Consider the following 13,626-nt stretch of genomic DNA (forward strand, 5'->3'; position numbering starts at 1 on the left):
AGAATAATGGTTATCATTGTGCAACTTCAAAAGAAATATTAAAGAAAACCTGGAGGACATTTCACCTTTAAGAGTGGAACGCAATAGCGTTACCGGGTCCCACCCGCATTGCCTTCGAGTCGTGGGAGCCTATAGCAGCGTGCATCAAAAAACAAGGATGACACATGAGAATGGATGGCTCTTGCGTCTCTTGTCCTGCTCGTTTCTTGACACGTGCTCCATAGGCTACCATGACTAACCACTTAACACGGGACAGTGGTGCTTGTGGAGGGCAGAAAGTTGTGGCATATTGGAAGTATCTCTCACCCAGAAGGATTGATCCCTACCTAATATTCTTTTCGACTCGGTTACGTTGCTTTATTTCCAGGCCTCGAGAAGTTTGGCATTAATCTGAGCATTCTTTGACTGGTTTTTATTCCTTGCAATAATCAGAACGTTTTGCTCACAGGCAACACTGCGAACGACACGAAAATTTCTGCGATGCAAGCTTCATAATGCTCTTACATCAAAATGCAAAATTTGTGTGTCGTACATTGGTATGTCTGAAAAATCAAGCCAGGCACAGTGTCTGAAGCATAACTTTATACAATAAAGAAGTTCAACAGAAGATGGAGACATGAAGTGATAATTTAACAGCGAATATTTAGACAAGCGTCTTTGTCAGGATGCCTTCCTTAGCAGTGTACTTAGATTTAAGTGCACGTTAAAGAACCCCAGGTGGTCGAAATTTCCCGAGCCCTCCACTAAGGCGTCTCTCATAATCATATCGTGGTTTTGGGACGTTAAACCCCAGAAAAAAAAGGTTCCGAGCTTGGCAGCTTGGGTTTATAGCCACCGTCGGTGACGCAAGCCTCCGGTGACGCTGCGGTGGCGCTGTCCCTTATCGGAGGCGTGGTGCAGCATGCAGCCGTGTCACGCCGGGCTAGCTAGTGACGAGGCAGAGGTTGTGCCGGTTTGTGCGCAGTGTGTCGCCACAGTACAATGTGAGCCTATGGAAACGGCGAGAAATGTGGCCTGTTTTTTGAGACAAAAACTTTCACTGTGGTAAAACTAACCAAGTTATATTAATGGCCAGTACATCGCATGTAGTCCTGACACTCAGCTTTCTAATGAAGCCATTCTCAACTTTTCGCAATTGGTGTAACATTGTTCCCTAACGCGTTTTTGAAACGCGGTCCTTCAAATGCTTGTGGTATATTGATAAACCCTTGCTTATCACCGGCGACACGGCGTCGTCCGTGGCCGAGTGAGTTAATCGTTCGCGTTTGAAGCGCGACATCACCGCGTCATTATAGGTTCGATTCCTGGCGTCGGAACTCCAATTTTTTTCCTTTCAGCCCGTGACTTACTTCCACAGATTCCCACAAGATGTCGCCTCCGGTGACATCTTGTTAGAGTTACTGTATATGCTACCTTTAGGTAGCAGGGTTGCGCATAGGTCCGCCATCTTGCCCGCCGTGGCATCCACGCTAAGCAGGAAAGCCACCTCTCTGGAATGTGGGAGCCGACGCGGCTGCTGTTGTTGCTGCTGTCCTCTCGGCCCAGCGGCTCCGTTACTTTCTCGTTTGTTCATTGCGCGTCGCTGGCGCAGTGACTTTCGATTCGAAGAAAAAAAAAAAGAATGGAAAGCTCGGAGAAACAATAATTTGAGATGGAACAGATGGAGATGGAACACTATCGCAAGTAATATTTTTGTTTTAAATGGCAAATAGGAAAAGTGCGACGGTCACGATTCTGGACCAATTGAATTCGGCCTAATTATTCGTTTCACGTAGTTTTTGATGCAGTGCTTCAAAAGATTAAGTGAATAGCTCGAGAAGAGAAATGCTACAATTATCACTGTGTTTTACAAATAGCGCAAGCTAACGAGAATTTCGCGTACGTCTAGGTAGATGTGGCATATAATAAACACTCGGTCATGCTTCAAAGTTTTATGCCGCACAGTGCTCGGAATGAATCACGCTGTTTTGATAGACCTGTAAGGTTCATATTCACACACATCGCCTCCATCACACAGTCACTTTTGTCGCCGTTTTGTCTCGTTTGATTTTTAGCAGAAGACACCACCACAACAACGACAAACAATCCGAACTCAGCTGGACCGTCTTGCGCTTCGCCGGACGGCGTGATTTGGCTTGATACAGCCTTGGTGGCGCGGCGATCGCCAGCACCCGCGCGGCCGTGAAGTTGGCTTTCCCTAAAACGGATGCTTTTTGCGCACGTGAGCGCGCTGGGCGAATGATGGCGCGAGCGGCGAGTTCTATCAGAGGCGCAACTCTGCTACCTAAAGGTAGCATATACAGTAACTCTACATCTTGTAATATCTAGCTTATCTAGATATTACCGGGGCGTATGACAACGTTAATCAGGAAATCTTGTGGGATATACTGAAAGAAGTGGGCATAGATGACGACTGTATACAGCTTTTGAGGGAAATATACCGAGAAAATACAGTTTGTAGAGAATGGGAAGGAATAAGTAGCAAGGACAGCGTTGAAATTAGCAAGGGGCTGAGACAGGGATGTCCTTTCTCCCCGCTGTTATTCATGCTGTACATGGTGAGGATGGAAACAGCGCTAGAAGGTAGCAACATTGGATTTAATTTGTCACACAAACAGGTCGGCAAGATGGTTGAGCAGAAGCTTCCAGGTCTATTTTATGCTGATGTTGCGGACAGTCAAGATGATATACAGCGACTGGCAGATACATGCGGAAGGGAGTGTGAGGCTCTGGGACTAGGATTTAGTGCAACAAAATGTGGATTGATGGTATTCAATGATCACGGAGACCATACGGTCTTAATACAGGGCCAAAAAATACCGAGGGTAAGCGAGTATACAAGTACTTCGGAGTATGGGTAAATGAGGGGGATAGATGTATGGAGGTACAAGAGAAAGCATCGGTAGCAAAGGGAAAGAGGAATGCTGCAATTATGAAGCACAGAGCTTTATGGGGGTACAATAGGTACGAGGTGCTTCGAGGGCTGTGGAAGGGTGTGATGGTCCCGGGGCTTAAATTTGGGAACTCAGTGGTGTGCATGAAGTCAGAGGTACAATCAGGAATGGATGTAAATCAAAGGACGGTGGGCCGCCTCGCGTTGGGCGCTCACGGGAAGACGACAAATGAGGCTGTAAAGGGTGATATGGGATGGACAGGCTTTCAAGTGAGGGAAGCTCAGAGCAAAATGAGATTCGAAGAGAGGCTGGGGAAAATGAAGAGTAGATGGGCAGAGAAGGTTTTCAGGTATTTGTATAGAAAAAGCGTTGACACGCAGTGGAGAAAAAGAACTAGGGGGCTCACCAGTAAATATACGGCTGGCAGTGCGGGCGATATGGCAACAAGGAGCATTAAGCGGAAGGTCAGAGAGGCGGAGAGGAATTATTGGATGGCAGCGATGGAAAAGAAGCCGACTCTGAGTAACTACTGAAAGGGAAAAAAAACGAAATAAGGAGGGAAAGGTTTTATGATAATTCAAGGGGAAGCGCTTTGCTGTTTGAAGCAAGGTCGGGCTGCCTTAGAACGCGTAGTTATAAAGCGGGATTCAGTAACGAAGAAGAACAATGTACATGCTGCGGGGGAACTAAGGAAACGATGGAACATGTACTGATTGAATGTGGCGATATTCACCCAGGTATACGTGTGGGCACGAGTCTACACGAAGCCTTGGGTTTTAGGGAGAACAATGGAAAGCTGAACACGTCCGCGATAGAAATAAGTAAGAGACGGTTAGAGTATTGGTGGCAGAAAAGTAGAGATAAAGAACAAAAATAAATAATGGGGGAAAAATAAGGTCATTCTGCCTTAAGAGGCAGAGAGATAGACCGTGAATTTATATTTTTTTGGTATAATAACATAGGTTTAACCAATGTAGATAAGGTATTAGGCCAACATGAAACAAGAAAGCTTTTTTTTCTTTTTTTTCTTCGAGCCTGGTGGCAGACATGTCACCGCCCCGTTATAAAGGGGACGCTCATAGCATCCATCCATCCAGAGTTTTCGTTTTGGTTTCGCTTTTTGACTGTAATTTCAAGGGGCCGTTTCTTTGTGTCCTCATTTTATGGCTTTTTTGAGTGCATGTTTAAACACTTCACGTGTATCAGATCGTTGATATGTACATTTGTAATTCCTACTTTATTCTTTTATAAACGGCCGATCAACTTGTGGTGAACGAAGCTCTTTCGATCTTTCGTACGCGTATTGCAGTGGAAACTTTTTTCTCCGTTCTCATGATTTCGTTATGATCTTCTCAGGTACCTACAATTCAGCAACGTAAAGGAAACGAACTAAGCTTAGAAAAGCGAGGCATAGTAATGAAATGACCGAGTTAGACGTTTTTGCAGTTGCTTTTTTATTTTGGGGCTAACGCAAGTGTCTGTCGTAATCTTAACGAAAGAAGGGGAATTGTTCGAGTGGTTTTTTTCTTTGTTAGAGACAACTATTGAAAACAACAGATAATTAGGCTAAGCAAAGAATATGAAACGATATTTGTTGTTTTTTCAACAGCAGTGCAATGATTTCGCCCTAACTTGAAAAAAATCAAAATCGCTATCTTGACAGCCATCAGTGGACGGCTCGCATACGCTTCTACATGCTGCGCTCTCAATGCGAAGAGACTGTGCGAAATCCCCTTTCCTACCTGGAGTGGCTGTGTTCTCTTATAGCACCATTTTGTAGAGTTACGCGAGACTGGATCTAGAAGAGTTAGCTGCCAGCCTTATTTCATTTGCTGCTATCCCACTCCCTGCATCGCCCTTGCGGTGAAACTGGGATTTTTATTCGTGTGTTCTCATATCTATCGTCCTACGTGAACAGAATAAGACCAACATGCCTTTTTCCTTCAACACCTCACAGCATTGTGCGCTGCATGGCATAGGTTCGTGTGATATGACGTGTGTGGATCAAATCCTTGGGGAAGTCCAGGGACTCGCGCTGCCAGTTACAAAACGAAGATCCTGTGATTCAGCAGCTTTTCTCACGCACTCGCAGCCGACCTCAACGTACCGCAGCAAGATGGGCCATTTTAAACAGCTATAAACAAAAATGTGCGCAGCTTGTACTAGTTGTGCAAGGCTGGAACCGACAGCAAAGCTAGTGTTCGACCTAGCTTCTTCTAAGGTCTTGCTAGTAATACCAAGCGGTTGCTAGAGGCGCAAAGTTTTTGCTAGTAGTACTAGGATATGCTAGGCTTGGATATTCTATTATTCTCCTCAGGTTTCGGTCGGTCCCCCACACTACGCACTTGTTACGTGGTTCTGAAGGGGAAATGTCACGTCGCTAGTACTTACGTCATGTTATTTTAGTCAGGTGACAGAGAAAGTACATGGGTCATTCCAAGTGAAACGTCCCAACCCAAAATTCGACCACCAGCGATTCTATTGATAAAATTTGAGCTAGAAGGTAACTTTATGACAGTGATTTTAGTAAAGTATTTTCGATCAGAAAAATTATCTAGTCACGTGACGGTCCTTTGAATGTTCCGGCGAGAAGGAAAAGTTGGGTGGGAATATATTATGCGTATTCACCCTTGAAACTGGGTACAATAGCACATTGTGTTTTAAACTATTCTAGTGTCATTGTTCTTTTTTCGCTTTAATTATTTTTTCGCTTTAAACAAAATTTACAGGAATAAAAATTTCCACATCGTAAGAGAAGACGTTGGAGCATATAAAGAACCCTCTCACATATTTTTATCGCGAGGGCCTCAGTGCCTAATTTACGAGTTAATCTCCCCAAAAAGTCATTTTTTATCAACTTTGCATGCATTTTTCTCAATAAACGCTTGCTTACAAAGGTTGACAATATTTTTAGCAGATACTACGTCGACTGGTAAAATAGCTCAAAAACTTTTGCGGCTGAGACATTGCCGCCGGTTTTACGAAAATTGCCTGAATTTGCACGTTTTCTTGCTTCTTTGCTAAGCCTATTTAAGCCGGAAAATTAATATATGGTTTTATTTGTGACGTCACGTGTAAGAACAATGACAATAGAATGGTTTAATATGCAATTTGCCATTGTACCCAGTTTCAATGGTGAATACGCATAATATATTCCCACCCAACTTTTCCTTCTCGCCGGAATATTCAAAGGGCCGTCACGTGACCAGATAATTTTTATGAGCAAAAATACCTTACTAAAATCACTCTCACACAGTTACCTTCTAGCTCAATTTTTTTTCAATAGAATCGCTGGTGGTCGAATTTTGGGCTGGGACGTTTCACTTGGAATGACCCACATGATATATTAGGGTCCAGTGCAGACGCTGAGGTTGCCCCGCGCCACCCGGTTGTTCCGAAGTTTGTGGTGAAAACATGTCACGTCAACAGTTACGTGATGTTACGGGATTTTAGTAGCGTGTTTAATTGCGTGATGCTACGTGATTTTTAGTTACTTGACTAGTTGTTGCGTGTTGTTACGTGATTGTCGTCACGTAAGTACCTGTTGTGGGATGTTACGTGATTTTAGTCACTCGACAATTCCAGGCCTGTCGTACAGAAAATTGCAGTCACACGAAACAACAACCCATCATCGATATCACATATTTTACGATCGCAAGAAATTCACTTTTGTTGATCGAAAGAGCAAGCGAAGCTGCACTCATGCACTTTTTATAATGTTTCAAAATTTGTTGGGCTTCTATGATTTTTTTCTGGAATTCTTGGTATGCTTCATTTTCTCTATTCTTTTTCCTTTCCTGGTGAAAAGTGCATATGTATATATTGCCGTACGCTCGAAAATATACCCAGTTGTCATGACACGTCTGAAAGTGATTACAGTAAGCCCATCGTTATTCGACTGGGTGAAGGATAAACTGGAGAGAGCGACTCCAGCTCCGAGCTATCCGGCATTGAGCCACCCCCAGATGACTAACGGCTTTTTATGAATGAGAACATACCCAAGTTTCAGGAAGACTGGATGATCAGCGCTTCCAGCAGTGGCCGCTAGAAGCGCTGATCATACAACTAACGGCTTTTTATGAATGAGAACATACCCAGGTTTTAGGGAGACTAGATGATCAGCGCTTCTAGCGGCCACTGCTGGAAGCGCTCACGTTTTCAATGGGACAGGGTCATTTTTCGGCGATCAAAAATCGTAGAGGTGCAACTTCCAAAATTTCTTAGAAAGGCACGTTCTAGGAGCTGTACCGCACTTCACAAATCCAGCATTGTTAACATCGGGGCTTCACATTCTGTTCCCACGACGGCTAAAGTTTAAACAATGGGAACCTTTGGAAGCTGCTGAAAGCACGCCTTCTTTTTCGGCACAGAAACGGTGGTGGTGGTGGTGAAAAGCATTTATTTACAAGGAGAGGCGTGGGACCTCTTTAGAGGTTCCTACACATTAGGTGGAGTCTCTATTCCGGGACCCCATTGGTTGAAGCCGCCGCCCTGGCTCTCTGTGCCAAGGCCTGTTGGGCCCGAAGGTCTGAGCAGCCGAGCAGGGCCGCCTCCCAGTCCTCTCGTGTAGGGTTCGGGTGAGGAGTAAGGGCTGAGTTGTTTTGACAGGCCCACACCATGTGGTAGGTGTCCGCCACCTCCCCACAGTGCTGGCACTGTCCTGTGACCGTAGGGTCGAAATGTTTTATGATTGCAGGACATTACATTGTGTTAGTCTGGAGTCTTAACAGGATGCGCTCATCTGCTTTCTTCAACCCTCTTGCAGGAGGAGGGTAGGGGCGATGAATTTCCTTATAATATTCCAGAATTTCCCTATACCGGAGCTACAAATACTGCGAAACTGCATAAGGGACGCGGACCCTCACCCGAAACAGAAACGAGCCGTCGGAGAAAACCAGCAAACTTGTCGGAGATGTAATAGTACGAAGACAAAGATTTCATTTGAAGCCACGATCATGGCTTTGCGTGAAGGAAAACACGTTGCAAATTGAAGTTTTCTACAACACATCGCGTGTGTGACCGTAGTATCTTTATAATGCCTATTGCGTCACGTGCCAACCGCCGTGCGCTGTGGCTGAATGGGCTGATCGTCTGTGCTGGCTGTTCGCGCGGTTTCAAATCCCAATGCGGTTTTTTTTTTCTTTTATTGCGATAGCAATTATATGGACAGTCTCGGCTGATTTTTGCCGTCGTCATGCTGCGTATATGTATAAGTATGTATATATACATCAATATCCCAAAGAAAAATAAATCAGAAAAATACTTCCGAAGCGCGGAATCGAACCAGCGACCTCTGAATTCGCAGCGCGGTGCGCTAAGCACTACTCCACAAAGCGTACATCCCTCTGGCAGCTAACGGCGTGCGTAATATACACACCTTTTACCGTTTGCAGCCCTCCGAGACGGAGGCGCTTATAAGCGTTTCTTCATTACCAGCGAGATGGCGCTAGGAGCGCGCGGGCGCACTTAAAGGCGTCGGCCAGCTCTTTCTCTTCTTCTTATATTTGCGCAGCGAGAACCTTGCCCTTCCGCTGTCTGCTCGCGCGGGCGCTCGAACAAACTACCGCAGTGTTCATGATTCTCAGCAGATCAAGCTACGTGGTAGCTCTCACCGCGCGTCGCGTGCGTGTAGCTAAAAGCGTTTCAGATGTCGTGCACGTAACGTACGTGTACTTTGTAGTGAGAGACGAAGACGTGAAGGCGGCCGAAGTCTCGCCACTTTTATTCGAAGGCCCTAGTACCAGCAGAGCGGCAGCGGCTGCCGGCGTGCAGCCTCCAGGAGCGTGAGCACGTTCCTAACTGCTCGCGCCTCGAGCGCTAGGCATGAACTGCGCGAGAGGCGCGGCGCGTAAATGGTAAAACGATGATGATGATCGTGAGCGTGATAATGATGCCGCTACAGATTACTCCCCCCGCAGAAATGAAGCCGAAATGAAAAAAATTACACCATCTCCCGCTAAAGGGGACCATGAGCCGATGCGAAGCCGGAGCACTTGCACGATCGCGTTCCGTTGGCGTTCGTTGGGCATGCTACGACCTCGCGTCGTGGAACGCGAAGAGGGACGCTACGCGCGTCTTATCTTCCATCTATCCTGGCCGTTAATTCTCACAGGGCGGGCGGGGAACGCGGTCGACAGGTGGGCGAGAGGGGGGCAGCGTAAGACAGGAGAGAGAAGGGGAGGGGACGCGTATGCGCTCGAGCTCATCGCGGCGTTGCGCAGGAGAGAATTTCGGCATGTCTAGCCCGCGTTTCAAGGAAGAGTGGAAAGGGGGAGGGGAGAGTGGAAGTGGAGAGGGGGAGAGGAGAGGGAAAGGGGAGAGGGGTATGGGAGAGGGGGGGGGGAGAGGGAAAGGGAGAGGGGGAGTGGAGAGGAGGTGTGTGGGGAGGGTATGCGCATGCGCAGTAAGGGTGGTCACGCCGCACACCACCACCACCACCGGATTGAGCTCCGCCTTAAGATACTTCGCATCTAAAACTATGGGGGCGTATATACAAGGCTGGTGACGTAAGACAAAATGTCCGTGTCAGCTTGCAGGTCGTGCGGCAAGGTAGCCAGCGTGGAAGCTGAGGTCAGGAACGTGTCGTCCCTATCGGAAAAACTACCATGGTGGATACTGGAAAAGGTGGTGGATATAGTGGAAATAATGCTGGGTATGATGGAAATCATGGTGTTATAGTGGAGAGTGGTGGGTGGCAAGGTGTACGTTAGCTGGGTAAGGTGGAAAGGATGGTGGACGATGGTGGAGAGTAGCAGCAAAATACTGGGTAGGGGTAGGAGACAGCGCCCACTATGGCGCGAATGGTGGAAAGCAGCGAGGGAATGGTGGGTGAGGAAAATGATGGTGTACCATGCTGCACCATGCTGGAGAAGCTGCGCCAAACACCATCATTATACTCGAAAGCAGTGGCAACTATGAATAGTATAATGTGAAATATTATTGCAGTGCAAATGAACAGCATTTTGGGCGAGTTGGTAATGCCTAATGGAGCAATGTAAAACTCAATAGACAGGATCGAACTTGTTTTGTATTTGTAATACACCCCTTGTGAGCATGCGTTTTCTTTATTTCTTATTGACTCACAGGAATAAATCTACATTTTTGTGGTGAGTGGTCGAGCCCTTTGAGCTTTCGTTTTCAATGCTACATTTGTTTGCAGTCCACCTATTGTATTGATCGCGAAAAAATGCTCAAGAGTGTATTGCTTAATTATTAGTAAATTTTAATACGATTTTCCTGGCTGAGAATATTGATTCGAGCACGAAGAAAACGCAGAATTAGTGATCACTGCATAGCAGTTAATTTTTGGACTTCCGTGGGATGTACCTACCCGAGACCACGCCTGTTGCGCTTTAACATTCGCGCTGAATTTGCTGCTCGCTCACATTTATGATAAGGCTGAAAGTAAACATCAACATCATGTGCGCTACGGATGTAAACGTTGAGAAAAAGGTCCGTGAAATGCATGCTGCAACCGAATCACCTCGCGTAAATAGATTGACAATGTACTGTATTGCAAAAACAATTTGCGGCTTGAGCCGAGAACCTCATTTCGACGGGGGCAAGGTGCAAATTGCGCACGTAAAGAGCCCCAAGTGGTCGAAGTTTCCGGAGCCCCCACACTACGGCGTCTCTCAAAATCATATCGTGCTTTTGAGACGTCGTGAAACCCCAGCAGTTATTATTATCTGAGCCGAGCAGCTGCTTCCCAGCTCCCTCCTCGCTGCGAGTATGCGGAGACGCTGGTAGCACCTTACAACCTCGCCTCCGAGATTAATGTCTACTGCCCGCCTCTGAGGCCGTGTTCGCCATATGCGCTGTCTCAATGGCGACGATGACGTCACGTCCGGCAGCGTCGGAAGTGAAATTTGTTTAGGCCGTGGCCACTTGCGTCGCCGCTGTCGTCCTCCCAGATTTTTCTTTCCTGACATGGCGGCGCGCTGCATACAACGTGGTCATGGCGTGGTGATTGTGTTTGTGCTGATGCGGTTGATTTTTGTGCGTGCCCGTGCTTTGTGTTTTATGTTGCGGTCATTGACTTAGGCCGAACATCTTGAATCAGTATGATGCGTGGTACACGGCTGACTAAGTGAGCTGCAGGCGCCAGCTTGCCAAGTACGATTCCTTTGTTGGTGATCAACGATGAAGAGTGCCGGAATAGTTTCTCGCAACGCGCGCTGTGGCATGGAGAATCGACGTGACAGTTCGTGCACTCGGGAACTCACCATATTGCCTCTAGACCGACGGATGCATGCAAACGGGGTTGTCAGCCAACGCCGACTCGTCACATCACCTTAAGACCGGCGGACGTCGCAACGTGTACGCTGCATGTTTTCTTGAGAAAGGTAGGTGGCTTTGAGTGCTACTCTGTGCACGTTATGCATTATTATTGCTGTGTGTGTATTGCCAAGGGATATTGAATACGGTGGTGCTGAATGTCTTTGCAGTTGTGTTGAAGCTGCTCCCGCCTGACGTTTGAGAACAGCTTAATCGCTACTGTTACAGAGTGCTTGGATATGTGAGACGGGCGCACTACCCGCCGTAAAACTGAAAGCATAGATGAAATTTTCGACAGAAAGGCGCTCGTCTTACACAGGTATTTAACAATCGTCACTGCATTTGTAATAACCAAATTAAATACTTATTGCTACTGCCACCGGGTTGTGCTGTGACTGGGAATAGGTGAGGCGCGATAAGTTGCATTTGGTGATGCAATAAAGAACACTGATTATGCTAGCACCCTTGTGCACTCATAAGTTTTTACGTCGGAAATAACGGGCATTTGTTCAGAAACCACCCCTGAAGGACGATGTAATGTGGTAGGTGGGCTTCTGGGGAAGGCGAAATGGGGTGGGGGTTCGCCACTCCAGCGATAGCGTCAACTGCCGGCTGTGTATCCCCGTTGGCTGGCCGCTGGCATCGTGCAATGTTGATTTCTTTTGCTGGTGCAACGTTTGAAAGTTATAGGCTGTGGTTTCGGTGTGTTTTTTTTTTTCTCTTGCTCAACGCGGGCTAGCGAATCGCGCGTTCATTTAGCGAGGGGTAGGTAATTTGCCGCGAGAACTGACCCACTTGTGGTTTTAATAAGATTTATTTCAAGGGCTACCATCACGTGAACGCTGCTGGCCTGTTGCGAGGGCAATTGTCCCCGCACAGAATGCCGGCGCTATTTCGCTTACGGCAACTCGCGAAAAAATAATGTAACAGCCGGTAGTACCTCACCAGCTGTAGTGATTTGTAGTGCAATGTTACTGTATTAATTAAAAATTCACTTAGTCGTAAGTTCAGCAGACACGTATAAACTGCGCGAAGACGAGCGAAGCGCAGAGAACACACACACCGTGCGCTTCGTGTGTGTCTGCTTATTTCTGTGTTCTAACGTGTTGTCTTCGCCCAGTTTAAAGGTGTCTGCCGTATCTATGAACCAACTAGCCCAACAACATGTCATACTTGCAACAAGGACTCACTATAGTATCTATTTATTTGATTGAAAGGAGCAGTGTAAGACGCATCAATATATTGATTACTAAACAAATCATTTATATTTTTTAATGGTGCTTTTTAAATATTTTTCAGGTTGCTTGGAGAAATGAACCTCTTTTAGCCGCTTCAATTATAGCCACCGAGGAACTACCGTGATGTAGTGGTGAGGGTTTCCTACAAGGGTTCTCTGCAGAAGCTGCTTGTCGAGGCAATGGAGGAAGCATAACGCCAACAAATGTAGAAAAGGGAATAAACTTATTCACTGAGCCATTCTGTTTTTTGCTTAGTGCAAACATGGTATTATGGTGCCTGTTTTGCCTGATAACACATTTGGAACCAAAGCTGAGAGTTACCAATTGGTTTTCTGTGGTTAACCTGAATGTCTTGTGTAACAGGCAAATATGTTTTGAAATATAACTGAAATAGCATTGAATGGGAAATAGTTCATTGACAAATATGCCCGCCATCTCCGTACCTGCCACGTACCTTTATACATCATAATTTCTACCCACCAAGGCTACCGTCCACCATCTGCCCACCTAAACTACTGTCCACTATCCACCCACCTTGTCCACCATCCACCACCGTCCACTATCCACCCACCACCGTCCACCATCCACCCACTACATTAATCCACTATAATGGTGGATGGTGGTTTCCACCATGTCCACCATTTGACTTTTTCCAATAGGGGTGAGCCGGCGAGGACAGGGACGACGGGTGTATGGCCGGCATGCCTGATGGACCGTCGGCCGAGAGCGTCGAAGAAACGCACGTCGTGGCGGACTGGTCGATGGCAGCAGGAACGTCGTCGGGCGCAGGAACCTCGGGCGTAGGAACCTGAACATCGTCGGGCGGGTCGTCCGGCGCGGGAACCACTGCGCTGGTGGCCGGACGAGAGGTGGATAGAGACGTAGCCGGGGAAGGTAGGTCGCGGTCATGGGAGGGCTGCGGGCCGGGTGGAACCGCTCGCGTTGGCGGAGGGGAAACCCGGAACTCACGGGTCCCCGGTAGCGGGCGGTACGTCTCACCGTAGCGAGCCAGCACCGCAGCGCAGAGGTCGTCGTATGGCTGCGGGCTGGATGACGACGCGGCGGACAGATGACGCAGCTCAGCTGGGAGGGCGTCAAGCAGGATGTCGTGCATCAGTGGCTGTGCGGTGACGCCGTTCACCGCGAGGCAGGCGTCGAGCTGCATAAACCACGGCCGGGTGAAACGGCGGAACTGGAGGGCAGAGTCGCGGATGCAT

At 47.3% G+C, this 13,626-nt stretch overlaps 1 protein-coding gene across 1 annotated transcript in view; it reads left to right on the forward strand.

Annotated features, from left to right (window-relative positions):
- Nucleotides 1-13,626, forward strand: part of LOC119406732 (EGF domain-specific O-linked N-acetylglucosamine transferase) — a 346,078-nt gene that overhangs the window by 117,129 nt on the left and 215,323 nt on the right. The gene's annotated exons all lie outside the window — the stretch shown is intronic.

This window comes from Rhipicephalus sanguineus, chromosome 10 (assembly GCF_013339695.2).
Source record: "Rhipicephalus sanguineus isolate Rsan-2018 chromosome 10, BIME_Rsan_1.4, whole genome shotgun sequence".
Classification (NCBI taxonomy): domain Eukaryota; kingdom Metazoa; phylum Arthropoda; class Arachnida; order Ixodida; family Ixodidae; genus Rhipicephalus; species Rhipicephalus sanguineus.